The sequence below is a fragment of the Marmota monax genome, unplaced genomic scaffold (genome assembly GCF_021218885.2).
Source record: "Marmota monax isolate L192 unplaced genomic scaffold, Marmota_monax_Labrador192_F-V1.1 WCK01_AAM20220418_F8-fsc00024, whole genome shotgun sequence".
NCBI lineage: Eukaryota > Metazoa > Chordata > Mammalia > Rodentia > Sciuridae > Marmota > Marmota monax.
In genome coordinates this window covers 12,329,016-12,344,287 of record NW_026695224.1, presented here as the reverse complement: position 1 = coordinate 12,344,287, position 15,272 = coordinate 12,329,016, and positions in this window count along the sequence as shown.

Genomic DNA, 15,272 nt, shown 5'->3' with positions numbered 1-15,272 from the left:
TTGGAGGAATTGGATATCCGTGGGGAAAAAAAAAGAAAGGAATCTTGACCCAAGGCTCACATCTCATACAAAAATTAAATCAAAATGAATCATGGACTTAAATATAAGATGTAAAGCTATAAACTTTTGAGGAAAAAAAATTAGGAGAAAAATCCTCAGGATCTAGATATAGGCAAAGAACTCTTAGGCTTGACACTAAAAGTATAAACCATAAAAAGTAAAGCAAGAAATTGCACTTCATGAAAATTAAATAATTTGTGTCTGCAGAAGGCTCTGTTAAGAGGATAAATAATCAAGCTACGAAGTGAAATAAAAAAGTCTGCAAACCACAAAATCCACCAAAGGACTATTATCTAAAACATATAAAGAATTCTCAAGATGAAATCATCAGAAGCTGTTCAATCCAATCAAGAAAATGGGTAAAAGATATGAAGAAACATTTCAGTGATAAAATAATGAACGGTACTGATGGTGATGTAGCGGTGATAGTCAAATGATGAACTGTGGCAAATATGGATACAGGAATATTTTCAACCAAATTCCTAGGGAAATGCAAGCTGAAACCATACAATGCCACTATTAAACCATCAGAATGGGTAATGTCATGTCAATACCAAACACTAGCAAGGACCTAAAGAAACTGGATTGTTACAAATTACTGGTGGAAATGTAAAATGATTTAGCCACTATACAAATCAGGTTAGCAGGGTTTTTAAAAAAATATATAAAAAGAACATGATTTAAGAAATAAAACAAATTTTTTAAATGAAAACTCACAGCACTAATTTGGATGAAAACATAGTCAGCCAAACACTTGCGAAGAATCTAGCTGGAATAGGAAGAGGCTGCAGGTTGGAGATTGATCAGTCATAACAATTTTGAGAAGGAGAAGGTTTGAACACAGGACAGGGAGAGATTGTGCTTTCCAGTAGATTAGAATTTGGTAGCTTATAAAATGACTTCTGTATTAGATTTTCCTAATAGGTTCAAAGCTTATTAATTCAGACTAAAAAGAGCCATCTTTCCGAATTGTTTTTCTTTAAGATATTAATCATGAAGGGGAAATTCAGACATTTAGTCTTCAAAGACTAACAGAACTTTAGCAATTTTGACCCCAAAACACCAAACCTAGAATACAAGGTACTACTTATTTTTTGACTAACCTCTCCTCTCTGTGTTCACAGTTTACAAGTTCTATTGTTCTTCAAGGTGCTTCACCTTCTGATATTAGACTCAGGGACTATGGATCCAGTCTGATTTGCAGCACCAAAGATGATATTTCATTGTTCTATAAAATACTATGGCATCAATATTTTGACCCTATATGGGAATTCAAAACTCACATACTAAAGAGTGGTCAAAAGCTGTTCTGAGTGCCCACAGCAATTGTCATTGACTCTGTATTCTATGACATCTAGCCATTATTTTTAATTACATTGTGAACTGTCTTTGTTTTCTCAGAGCACTCATCAGAAAGGGCTCACTTCTAAAGGTTATATATATATTTTGAGGACCACTTTACAGGTGAAGAGACAGACATTAAGAACGTTGCCTGAGATTAGGAAGTCAACAAGTGGTGGAATCAGAAGTTGACATCAAATTGTGCAATTGATTCATCCTTAAGCTCTACTGCCTCATAGAGGAAGAGACATCTACAGAATTTGCTCTCTGTGACATTAGTCCTTGCTCCTAATCCAGCCATCCAGCCTTGTACCAGCCCATGGACACATTCACTAAAAATTGCATTATGCAAAGTAATTAAATATCATGTCCTACAGAAGTCAAAAGCCAGAATTGATTTTTGCCACACTTACTGCTCCTGGCATTGAAAGAGTCCTGTTGGATCCTTCATGAAAATAATGCATTCAGATTTCCCATTCTGGTTGTCCAAGCCCTCTCAACAAGCTGCTGCTTACACTCAACTCAGGAAATATGCCTGCCTATTAATGCTTCAGATAAAATGAAGTCCCTACCAACAATGCTATATCCCATGGGCCCAGGACAGAGCTAGGCACATAGCATTTATTCAACACAATGTACCAAATAAGCAAGCAAATCCTCCCCTTCCAATACTAAAGAAAGAAGATGCTAATGTCCAAACCTGGTACAATACTATTTTCTCTGGCATACTAAAGTAATTTTCTAACTTCTGATTTAACTTACAAAGGATCAATGTCAATTGGAATTTGAACTCTGGTGTTCTTTATTTTTAACTTAAACTACCTTGTATGAAATATTCTGCTCACGTATGATTCATTTACACAAAGTTATCAAATCTATTTTTTTTTAGTCTTTCCCCAAAGAAATCCTAATAACAGAACTATATAACAGGCCATTCACTTATTTATTTTCAGCTAGGAACCCTCAGGGAGTCAGCATGCTTCCAGTGTATTTTGTCTTATAGCAATGATATCTAAAGTCCCTTTCAAACATCAGATTCCTAGAATTTCTGTCATCCAGAGCACCTATTTTATGAAATAATAAGGTATGGGAATTCTAAGCACACAGGATTTCAAACGCTAGTTTTCACTATTTAGGAATAGGCCAGTGGCAACCATTGAGGCTAAATAGTTTTTGTATTCTCTAAGCACAGCAAAGGATATTTTCCAAACAATGTCTTGTTAGTCATCACCAGTATTTTGGAGTACACTATTTAAGTTCTAAGTCTTTCTGTCTACATGTTCTCCTAGAGGGTTGAGTCAAATATTTTCCTGACTTCACACGATTGTCTGAGGCCAATTTTCCAAGTTCTATCTAATGACATCTTAACAACGTTTTCTGATGATCTGTTAACTTTTGTGTTGGGTATCAACGTCATACTTATCTTGCTTCTTGAACTTACTGTTTTATTCTATTCACTACACACACTCGAAACATCTCATTCATTTACTCACATTATATTTGATTTTAAACTCTGAATCAGGCACTATTTTAGTTACTTGGGATTTAAAAAAAAAAACAACACATCATCAATCACTTCCCTCTTGGAACTTACAGTTTACAAGGAGAGATGTGCTGTTATTCAAAGCATCATAAAAATAATGGAAAAATCATTATTTTGTTTAATACTACAAGCGAGACGTTTATATTTGAGCAAAAGCACTTTAAAGGATTTCTGGAATTTCCATTTTCAGTAGAGGATACTAATTTGTAGCAGGTAGAACTCTTGGAATATCCACTTAAAGCCATGAGTGCTATCAAGACATCAAGACATCAAGACCTGAGGGACCAAGATTCCAGAGACAAGAAAAAATCACTGTGGTAAGATCAAATTCTACTCATTTCCTCCTCTGGGTTTTCATCATTTATATGGGCACAGGTCAAGAAGAGCTTAGTGAAATCAGCAATCAAGAGGCAGAAACATGTAAGAATAGCTTCATAGTGACTGAGATAGAAAAAGCTGGTATATAGAGCCCAACAAGAGACAAAGGCTCTTATAAATACCTTGGACTTTCAACTGGAAATCCTAAAAGACTGAATTCTAGAATAAGAGTAAATGGTAAAAATAAAAGAACCTACAGAGAACAGCTCAACTTTTGTCCAACTATGGTGAACTACCTCTACTTTTACCAAAACCTAAAGATTCATAGACTTCCTAAACTTTTCACAGACAGTGACCATCACTCAAGGAAATAATAATAATATCCAAGAGATAGGACTAAGAGAGAGAAAAAAAGACCATAATAACAGACTCAAAGACAACCCAGGTATTTAAGAGTTATTAGATCAAGCCTTTAACTAATTAATATCTTCATAAAAGAGATGGCAAAACAAGAAAATGTAATTAGGGAATTGGAGTATATAAAAAGAATCAAATGAAAATTATAGATGTGGACATACAAAAAATGAATAACTCAGAACATGAGAAAATGAGTTTAATAGCAGATTAGACAAAGATGAATTAAGAATTAGTGATTAGATCAGGAAGAATTTCAGTCTGAACCAAAAGAGAAAACAAAAAGAGAGGGAAGTGTACATAAAATAGACTAAAGGAACATATGTGTAAAGATCTAAAAAAGGAAAGTGAACAAAATGTGGAGAAACAATTTTACATGAATAATGGCCAAAATTTTTCCAAAACTAATGACTGTTATTAAGCAACAGATATCAAGCACTATAAAGTTCAAGCATTGAAAACCACATAGAAGACAATAACTCATATACCTTAAAAAAATTGATGGATACAAAACAAAGAGAAACCTTAAAAACTTTTTCATAAAGCAATAGACTAATCTCTATTATACTTTCTAATTTATTCTCCCTTATTAATACCATTCACAATCCTAATCAAGAATAAACCTTTTGACAGGCATGGTGTAATCCCAGTGGCTTGGGAGGCTGAGATAGGAGGATTGCAAATTCAAAGCCTCTTCAGCAAAAGCAAGGTGCTAAGCAACTCACTGAGACCCTGTCTATAAATAAAATATAAAACAGAGCTGGGGATATGGCTCAGTGGTCAAGTGCCCCTGAATTAAGTCCCTAGTACCTTCCCCCCCCCAAAAAAAAAAATAGAATAAACATTCTTAGGGCTGGGGCTGTCACTTGATGGCCAAGCGTTTGCCTAGCACATGTGAGGCCCTGGGTTCAATCCCCAAAGAATAGACCCCTTTATTTTTCTGCAGAAATATCAGTGTTTTTAAAGTGCAGAAAGAAAACACAACAGTAATATAATAGCCAAATTTGCAATTAACTAAAATATTCAACCACAAAAATAATAACTAAATTGTGTTATATTCTTACATTTGCTTATACATAGCACACACCAATTAAGATAAATTATCTAGGTGCTGGGGTTGTGGCTCAGCGGTAGAGTACTTGCCTTGCATGTACAAGACCCTGGGTTCAATCCTCAGCACCACATAAAGATAAATAAAATAAAGGTATTGTGTCCAACTACAAATAAAAAGTAAATATTTTTTAAAAAAAGATGAATTATCTAATACTATATATAGCAACTTAGATCAATCTTACAAAATATTTGGACCAAAAGAAAGACACAAAAGAGAATATAATTCATGGTTTATTTACCTAAAGTTCAAAACAGACAAAACTAATCTGTAGTTATAGAAATCATGACTGTAGTCACTGTCAGAAAAGAAGGGTCAGTGACTGATTGGTAGGAAGCACCAAGATTATTTCTGGGGTCCTGGTAATATTTCCTTTCTTGATTGAAAAGTTAATATTTTTCAAGTTCCAAAATCATGATTCATTTACTTTTTGTACTTATATTATAATTCGACTGCTTCATTCACATAGAAAAACAATGGAGCAAAAATGTCTTTTTATGTTGACTTCTCATGTTGACCCTGTTCCTGTATGAGGGCCCTGGTAAATAAGATGTGCAGCCTTCATAATCATCTTGAACAAAGCAGAGTTTTAAGCTCATTCCTCTTAAGTACATCCCACTGCAAGAAGTTACCATTTCAAAGAAACCTGAAATACTTCAAATTCCAGATTCTAATATAAATCATGGAAGAAATGCCTATAATAAGAAAAGTTTTAAAGTCCTACTGCCAACAGGGTCGGTTTTTCAGTCCCCCTCCTCACTCTCTCACCTGTCATTGCCTTCCATCTGACAACTGCTGAACATAATGAAGAATTATAAATTAAGCTCCCAGATTCTGAAGCAAATATTATATAAGTTTATCTCTGGAGGAAATATAGTCCTCAAACTCAAAGGCAAAGTTCCCCTTTGTTAAATTACAATGGATTGAATACAAGAGAAATTATGTGATATCTATATTATCTTAAAACCCATTAAAAAAAGAAAAAGAAGGAACTTTATTCTGGAGGCAGAAAGTATGCATTTTAATTTAAAGACAAAATTTCCTATTATCATACTTTGAGTTTAGCCCTTGGTTAAGACAGGTTGGAAGATGTCTTACATAAATATAAAATAGGTTATAGCCTAAAAATTGGGATGATTATTAGTACTAACAATCATATGGTTCTGGTTATGCTTAATATACACATAATATATGTGCATGTATATATAACAGAATCCATTTTATATACTATATAAATAAATATAAATATAAATAAATGTAAGGTCTATGACACTATCCTGAGAACAAGCAAATAAAAAACTAAAAACCCCCTTTGAATCACACAATCATTGTGGAATTAGAAAAAAGACAGACCCTGTGAGAGGGTGTCCTTTGCTCTATACAGTGCCCTTGACCCAGGCAACTGGAGCCCTCTAAAAAAGGGCATGGTCCTGTTTCCCACACTGAACACTAAATACTCTTTTTTTTTTTTTCTGGTACTGAGGATTAACCCAGGGGAACTCTACCACCAACCTCCATCTCTAGCCCTTTTCCTTCTTTATAAATTATAGACAGTATCTCACCAAGTTGCTCAGGCTGGTCTTAAACCTGGGATCCTCCTGCCTCAGTCTCCCGAGTGACTGGGATTTCAGGTGTGCACCACTGCACACCTGGCCCTAAATATCTTTTCATGGACAAAAATAGGTAACAAGGATTTATGTTGATTCAAATGCTCTACACCTTGGCTGAGATGGGATTTTTGTCTTCTGCTTCTTCTTGCCTGTGTTAGAATTCTAACCAAAAGTTAACTTCACTCAACTGTACTTCTTTCGTGCAAGTTACTGCAGGAATGATTACTCGACACGCTGTATTCTGCCAATGAATGAGTGTAGCTGATGGTATGCAAAGAAAATCAGTAGTTATCGAGACGGTGACACACAACCTGCTAAAAGCTGATCACTTCAGGGGTCTCGCCTGCAGCGTCATGCCTATGGACAGTGCCAACTGCTGATGACCAGCAGGGGCAGATAAGATACAACCCGGGAGGCCAGGACAGCCGATCTGGAGCACCCCGATTACAGTTAACTTACACCGCCCCTGTTCCAACAGTGCCCTTTCGGTTAAATGTAATAAATCTTCTCCTTTTTAAGTGACAGGGAGTCAGAATTGCTACTTTTGCTTTCCACAGTGAAAAACGGGGAGAAAACCTATCTACAGTGGGGAAAGGCATTTGAAAAGAAGCTCTCAAATAGTCACCTGGTTAGGCAAAACTGCAAACCCAAATACGAACACAATTCTTTTTGCTACACGCAGAAAGTGATTTTAATTTTGTGTGCATTATTATATTTAATGCATTCCCCACAACGTGTCATTCCCTCTCTAGATTAAATTATTTTAAAAAATATTTTTTAGTTGAGGATGGCCACAATACCGTTATTTTTTTTTTCACGTGGTGCTGAGGATTGAACGCAGTGCCTCGCACGTGCTAGGCGAGTGCTCTGCCACTGAGCTACAACCTCAGGCCACAGATTAATTATTTTATAGTCAGGAAAGAAACAACAAAGGTAAAACTTTTAGTTGCCAGTCCTTGAAGATGTTTTGAGTGATTTGTATCCTTGAAATATTGCCTGCATTCTCTCTGAAAGATATTCTTCTCAGAGTCAGGAAGGTAGGAGATTTAGATCATATAAATGACATCAATAGATCAAAACTGAGTCTGGAATCACCCAGATAAAACTTGCCTCTGAACCCAGAGCATTTCTCAGAGATTCTCACAGAAACTGGGAGACTAATTTGTACCTTATTTCCCATCATTTACTAGTATTACTTGCTCAATCTGAACAGGTGTTCAGTAAAGATGACTAACATTTGTTTGGTAGTTTTCCAACTTTTGTAAAAATGTGAATTTTTTTAAATCTCCAAACATCACTAAGTATGTCTTTTTACATTTTCCATTGTACAGATGAAGAAACTGAGAGTTTCAAAAACGAGCAGATAGCTAAAACATGCGGGAGTTCCACCATTTTATCTCATGTCCCTGTGCCTTGAAATTTTTATTCATCCTCAGTACATCATGTCCCTGAAATATCACTAGTATTCTGTTTTTGCAAATCAACTAGACCAGAGTCCCTGGTTAAAACTTAATAGTAGTAATAGTAGTCTTTCTGATTCTAGTTTGCAAATTATACCTTCTATCCAATGACTGCTAAGAGAGGGTTTCTCAGCTTTGAAACTACTGATGTTTGGGGCCATGTAATTCCCTTGGAAGAACAAAGAATGGACCATCTTATGTATTTTATGATGTTTAACAGTAGCTCTAGCTTCTATCCACTAGATACTAGCAACATTCTCCACCTAAAATCATGATTATCAAAAATGTCTGTAGACATTGTCAATGTTCCCTGGAAAATAAAATCGCCTCTAGTAAAATTGACTCTTAGAACCACTGGCTTAAGAAATCCAACGAGCACTTAACACTTCAGACAGAGTTTATATCTTCTTTTTAGTTGATGTCATTCCACAAATTCTAAAGGGATCCTTTTTCCCAGTTATACACCATTCAAAGACAGATTCTCCAGCACAACAAAGCATCCCTTCCTAATACTATTTTCCTCTCTAGGATGTTTACCAAACCTCACGTTGCCCATCTGTAGTTGCATTTGTTCCGTGTTAATAGGCAATTTCACAAGATTCCTTCTCCCCATATACAGGTGCCCTGAAACATAGTAGGGGGAGGAGAATTGATCTGACAAACAGAGACCTGGACTTTAATACCATCTCTAACATTTGTTAGTTATGCAGTCCTGTGAGGGGTACTTAAACTCTGTAGAGTTTCCTTCTGGACAAAATAAGGATTTTAAGATTCAAAGAGCAAGGCGGTGCAGAAAAAGCAAAATATACTTACAAAGTAACATTTCTGTGACCTTGAGCAAACAGCTTAACCTCTGTCTTCATCTGGTGAAGGGTGTGATAGTTTGACACCATGGGTCTGAAGATTCTTGCAGGGTCTTGGACAATGGGGAGGTATGCATGACCATGGCCTACTATCACCACTCTAATCTCTTCCCCACAGCACCCTGGCATGCATACTCACTGTCCGTCCTGCTCTCTCATCACCTGTGCAGTGACCACTTCCTCTGCCTGTAGTATTCTTCCCCCAGAAATCCACTCATTCACCAACTTCAAGTCTAAGAGGAAATATTACCTTCTCAGTGAGACTTTCTCAGATAAACTGTTTAAAATACCCCTTCCCAGCCAGGAGTGATGGTGCACAGTTGTAATACCAGTGACTTGGGAGGCCGAGGCAAGAGGATGGCAAGCTTGAGGCCAGCCTCAGCAACTTAGGGAGTCCTTGTCTCAAATAAAAATTTAAAAGGGCTGGAATGTAGCTTAGTGGTAAAGCACCCCTAGGTTCCACCCCTAGTATGGCCAACAAACAAAAATACCCTTCCCAGCCTAGAACTCCTTCCAATAAAACACTATTAAGTTTTTGATATTATCTTTATTATATTATGCTTATTGTCTATTTTCTCCTACTGGAACATAACCGTGAATATATAGACCTTATTCATTTTGTTTAACCCAAAGCCTACCAGTGCCTGGTACATATTAGAACTGTGTTGGATAATGGAATAAAATACGAAACAACCAAGCAAGATAGGATCAGCATCTGCTCCACGTCCAGTTGTAACAGAGCATGTCTTTTTTATTTTTTGTTTTGCTATTTATATACCAAGAACCCACGAATGTGTTTCTATTGGAATATTTAGGCTTTTTTCTCTATTTCAGAAAATAAGCCTTAGAAACATTTAATTCTTAAGTTTTCATTAACAAATCTAGTATTGGGTTAAGTAACCTTGGATATACTGCATTTGTTTGTCACCAACCCCCTTTTAACATTATATTTATTTTTGGTTTTTAGTAGCAAGAAACATTTTAAAATATATCATATTAAACACATTTGGAAAATTGATGAAAGTTATATTTTGTCAGTACTCATCTGTAAGTTCAAAGGTATAATATTACATGTCTATCCATGAGAATAATAAGATCCTTTTGATGAGTAAAATTACTTAAAATGAGGAATTAAGCAGGAGAGCTAGTCTCCTATGAGCCTCAGCTAATTTACTTCTATGATTTATTTTGGTTTCACAACATTCAGCAGAACTTGAATCACCTAAAGAAGCAGTTGCAAGTTGTAATAAATATTAAGAGCTCATTTGCTATCTTAGAATACTTATGAATATCTATAAAGGCATGACTGAAAAATCTATAAAGGCATGATAGAAAATTAGTAGAAAATGTGTTGAAATGTGGAGAACGGCAGATCTTTTACAAGGGATTGCGTTACTGAGTTCCTAATGATGAATAAGACAATCCACATATGCTTAAAATTAAAAAAAGAAAAAACAAGAAAATCTCAATAAAACAACAGTAACAATAACAACAATAACAACAAAAGAACAGGAAAATAATGTCCATCAGGAAAAAGAATTACTGATTAGAGGTAGAGACAGGAAAGTTTGAGGAAGACTGGTCACAAGAAAGAAGAAGAAAATGTTTTGAATACCAACTTATTCTGCACATGTTACATGAGCATCACTGAACTACACTACCTACAAGGGGTCTTCTTGAATAGAATATGCTTAAATGTAGGCTCCCTTCACAGGCAGAACTTCCAGTGAAAATAAGCTGGATATTATGCTGAAGATGTCTTTTCTCGTTTTTTTTTTTTTTTTTAACACAACCTGAGACTAAAAAAGAAAACATTAAACCAGCAGAGCTTCAAAAATATGAACATGTCTGTATGGTTATGTGAATACATATACAACATATACACACACAAATAAATATGGGTAGTTATGTATTTAGTGAATATATGTGATGTAAAGGAGACTGGATTTGCATGCACATGTGTGAACACATTTGTTACAAGCACGAACTCTGAAGCCCTGTTTTAGTGGTACGTGAAGCATCCCATATTCCTCTGTAGATGAACATCCACTCCCTCTCTGTATAATATGGGAAAGGGGAAATATTTAGATATTCAAGTCAACTGGTGCAAGAGTAGTCCCTTGATGCTGAATTTCATGGCTTGTTTTCACTTTAATGTGCATATTGAACATAATCCTGAAGATTATATTATGCCTAGGACATGAGTTTTCTGTTATTCGCTTGCTTCATGTCTCTGGCAGAATGAGTTGAGATTTAATGTTATAAGTAATTATGACTTTCACACATTATGCTTATAAGATAATGGAATATATATTTCTTATATCATTTATATACTGATCGATGAGTGGAGAACATATAATTTTATCAGTTGACTATGATAGCTAGTGAGTACATTTCATTTTCTCTCATCTTCCAGGTAATAAAAAATAATGAATACATCACTATACTTTACTGTCTTATGTAAATGTTACATGCAGTTAAAGAGTTATAAAGTCAAAAAGAAATGTTAATAGCAGAGAAGGAAATGGCACAGTATTAGAAGTAGAAGGGGCTTGTTTTCTGGTCTGTTATGAGTAAGAGAGAGAAGAAAGTCCCATTTTGGTCTCATTGTACTGCTGCTATAGTTTAAGGACTGGCAAACTATAGCCCTTGCACCAAATCTAGCCCATGACCAGTTCTTGTAATTAAAGTTTTATGGCAACACAGCTACATCATCCTTTTATATATTTTGTATGACTATTTTTGGGCCATGGTGGCAGAGTTAAGTAGTCTAACAGACTGTAAGATCAATAAAACCTAAAATATTTACCATCTGGCCCTATATAGAAAAATTCTGCTGGTTGCTGAACCAGTCCATATCCTATCTCTAAGAAGGTGCGGAGCAAGTGTCCTTGGGCATCTGTGTAGACCTAATAATGGTCCCAGGATCATCACTTTAAAAGCTGTGGTAGGTTCAGCCAGCCTCTCACCCCATTCAACATACCTGTTCCTCAGGAACACAGAAAAACACACTCCCAACCCTACACCAGGCTGGCTGTCTCTCAAATCCTTATGTTCTGTACATTTTATTATTGTATCATCAGTTCCTGGAGCTTTGTCCGAAGCATATTAGCCATAAAAATGTTATTACTGATTTGTATAAAAAACATTCCTTAACCTCTGCAAACATTTATGGGGCACACACTAGGTTCTAGATATTTTGCCAGATAAAAATTTATAGGTATTATCTCATTTAGTCCTCATTACAACCTTGGAGGTTGGTCTTATTATTATTATCCAACTTTATGGGAGGCATCTGAAGCCTAGAGGGTTAATAATTGGAACAAATTCAAGTGCAACTGGCAGTAATATCAAGGCTATCTGCCTCTGAGATCATTCTTTCCCTTAACAAAGGTATGGCCCCAGCTATTCATGTCTGTTGGAGGCTTTTCTACCTGTTCATGTTCCTAAGGTTATTCAGGACTGGGCCAAGGCTGCTGATGCTGGAGGCCAAGGACATTAATGTCTGTGTCAGCAGTGCCAATGCCTGATGTTGGGAACATGGTCCATAACTCCACTGATGATACTCTGCCAGAATTGCTGTCCTTGCTCATCACACAATGAACACTGCAACTGGAATGCAACACATACCACTCACTTCCTGGTCCTTGCAACCATGAAAGCTTTGAGAGCACCCAGCGGAAAATATAGGTGGAGATCTGTTTTAGTTTTCACTTATGTTTTAACACCTGCTTCTATAGGACTCACAGAATCCCAGAGGATGGGATGCTGCAAATCTGAAAACAAATCTCTCCTTCCTTCTGCTGAATGATGCTTTGTCATTGAACCAGATTTCTGCATCTCATTCTCTCTTACTTGGTAGGAATTCTCTATTCCAGGCGTGGTGGTGCACGCCTATAATCCCAGCGACTCAGGAGGCTGAGGCAGGAGGATCTTAAGTTCAAAGCCATCCTCAACAAGGGCAAGGCGCTAAGCAACTCAGTGAGACTTCTTCTTCTCTAAACAAAATACAAAATAGGGCTGGGAATGTTGGATCAGTGGCCGAGTGGCCCTGAGTTCAATCCCTGGTACCCCCCTCCAAAAACAAAAATTCTCTCACAACAAATACCTGAGTCAGTCACATGAATAAATGCCAAAAGATCTCCCCATCTTCTGAGTTGGAGATCTTCTGGCCTTATCCCCACTTAGCTATAGCCTAGCATAGGGACAGGGTGAGATTGACACCTGTGCTTTACACCATGGAATTTAAACATCCCTCTGGATTCTCTAAGCCATGGTTTTCTGATGAATTTCTAGGAAGATTGCCTGACAACAGTTATGCTCTGATAGGCTGAAAGGAGCAGATTTTTATATTCTTTTGGGGAAGGGTGGTTAAATTTCATCACTCTCTTCCTGGCAGAGGCCATGTCTTCATGAACACATGGGCCTGTGTAATGAGGCCAATTGAGGCTCACCAGGGTAGAGAAGACTAGCTCCTTTTGCACACCTGACAACAGGGGTGTGCAGAGATTCTCTTATATGATAATAATCTGGAGTACATGCTTAAAGTTATCTTTTTCTTACATAAAAGTTCAAAAGAATCCAACATAATTTCTAAACATGCATATATATTTGTTTTTTGATCAAACACAGCCAAGATTTTCAAATATAATCTCTAACCTCTACTTTGAGATATTAGGAAAGAGAAAATTTATTCCTAGGAGAACAAGAGAAGCGATTCTTTTAAGGAGATATTGACCCTTTGGAGAATCCCTGAATCTCTTCAATCTACTGGCAACTTCAAATAAATCACATATTGTAAAGCTTTCTGGAATTACTATCATGACCCGGGTCAGCACTATGCCTCATGCTTCTTAACACACATCCTGTAGGTTTCCTTGTGGCTCAGAACAACTAGGTCAGTTCCAAACCATGGGCCCTGGTTGGTTCTTTAGTGTCCATGAATCCCTATGCTGGAAGTGGCCATATGAAGATTGTCCGTGGATAATCTCATATGTTCTGACTGTCTATGTGGATAATTCCACTGTTTGGGGATTAGGTTTTCCTGCTAAAGAAGAGCTGGGTGGAACAATCCACATGTGTGGACACCTGGCATATGACATTGGACAAGGGGAGATGAAAATCTTTGGAAACATGTTTTCCCATTTGTTTTAGTCAGCTTTTCCGTGGCTGTGACCAAAAGACCTGGCAAGAATAATTTTGGAGAAGGAAAAGTCTGTTTGGGTCTCACAGTTTCAGAGGTTTCAGTTCATAGACAGCCTCCATTGCTCAGTGTCCAAGGTGGGGCAAAACATCATGGTGGAAGAATGTGGTGGAGGAGAGTGGCCCAGGACATGGCCACCAGGAATCAGAAAGATAGAGTGAGCTCTGATCAACAAGGACAAAATTTATACCAAAATGCCCACCCCCAGGGACCTAACTCCTCTAGTCATACCCTATCTGCCTACAGTTACCACCCAATTAATTCCTGTCAGGGGATTAATGCACTCATTAGGTTAAAACCCTAATAACCCAATCTTTTCACCTGTGAACTTTCTTGCACTGTCTCACACATGAGCTTTTGGAGCACACCTCATATCTAAACCATAACACCAATCCCTTTTTCAAGATTGAAAAGTTTTTGAGAAGTCTCCCTATAGACATTTGGAAGATGTCCCATGAAACTGGGCAATCAGCCTCACTTTCACAAAGCTATGACCAGGTAGATGAGCAGGCAATGGATCCCCTTTTTATCTGCCTTGTCTCCTTTCCCACTTACCTTCTGTTTTGCCTCATTTCTTCTTCCTGAAAATTATGTTCCCCAATAATATATTAGTACCTGACTTATGTCTGAAGATCTGCTTTCTGTAGAACTTGGTCTAAGACAATCCTCAGGAGAGTTTTATTTCGGTAAAAAATTAAAACCCTGTCTAGTCCAGATTGCAGAGTATGAACCTTTGAGGTTTTCAACAGTGTATAAATTATGGAGAAAGTAGGTGTAATGGGGCGGGGGGAGGGCGGGGAATGAGACAAACTGACCAGTAATTCTGCCCCTTCCAACATGAAGGATTCAGGCTAAATACTGAATATTCCTAAGTCTCTGTTTTCCTGACCCTAGAAGAAGGAAAGTAATAGCCTCTGGAAAGTAAGAATGAAATGAGATAGTTGATAAGAAGTAAGAGAGATTATGGTTACTATTAGATCATTGAGTCAGGCAAACCTTGGTTGAAATCCCAGATCTGTCTTTTAAAGGCTATGTTAATAGTTAGCCTCAGCCCAGAACTATGTTCATAGAACCATTGTAAATTACAAACAAGGACAGGTAGGCTCAGTACTTAGCACAATGCCTGGAACAGGTGCTTCTAAATGTTGTCTGCTATTGTCTCTTAAATCACTTGTGATGTTTAAAGTATTAAACAACCGTTACCTATTACAGCTCATTATAATATTGATAATTTTCTTTTTCGTAATATGTGTCTCTATCACTTACACTAAAGATAATATATGTTTTACCCAAATGAAATATTCCTACAATTGGTAGAAGTGATCAAATTACAGGATTTTTCTATTTAA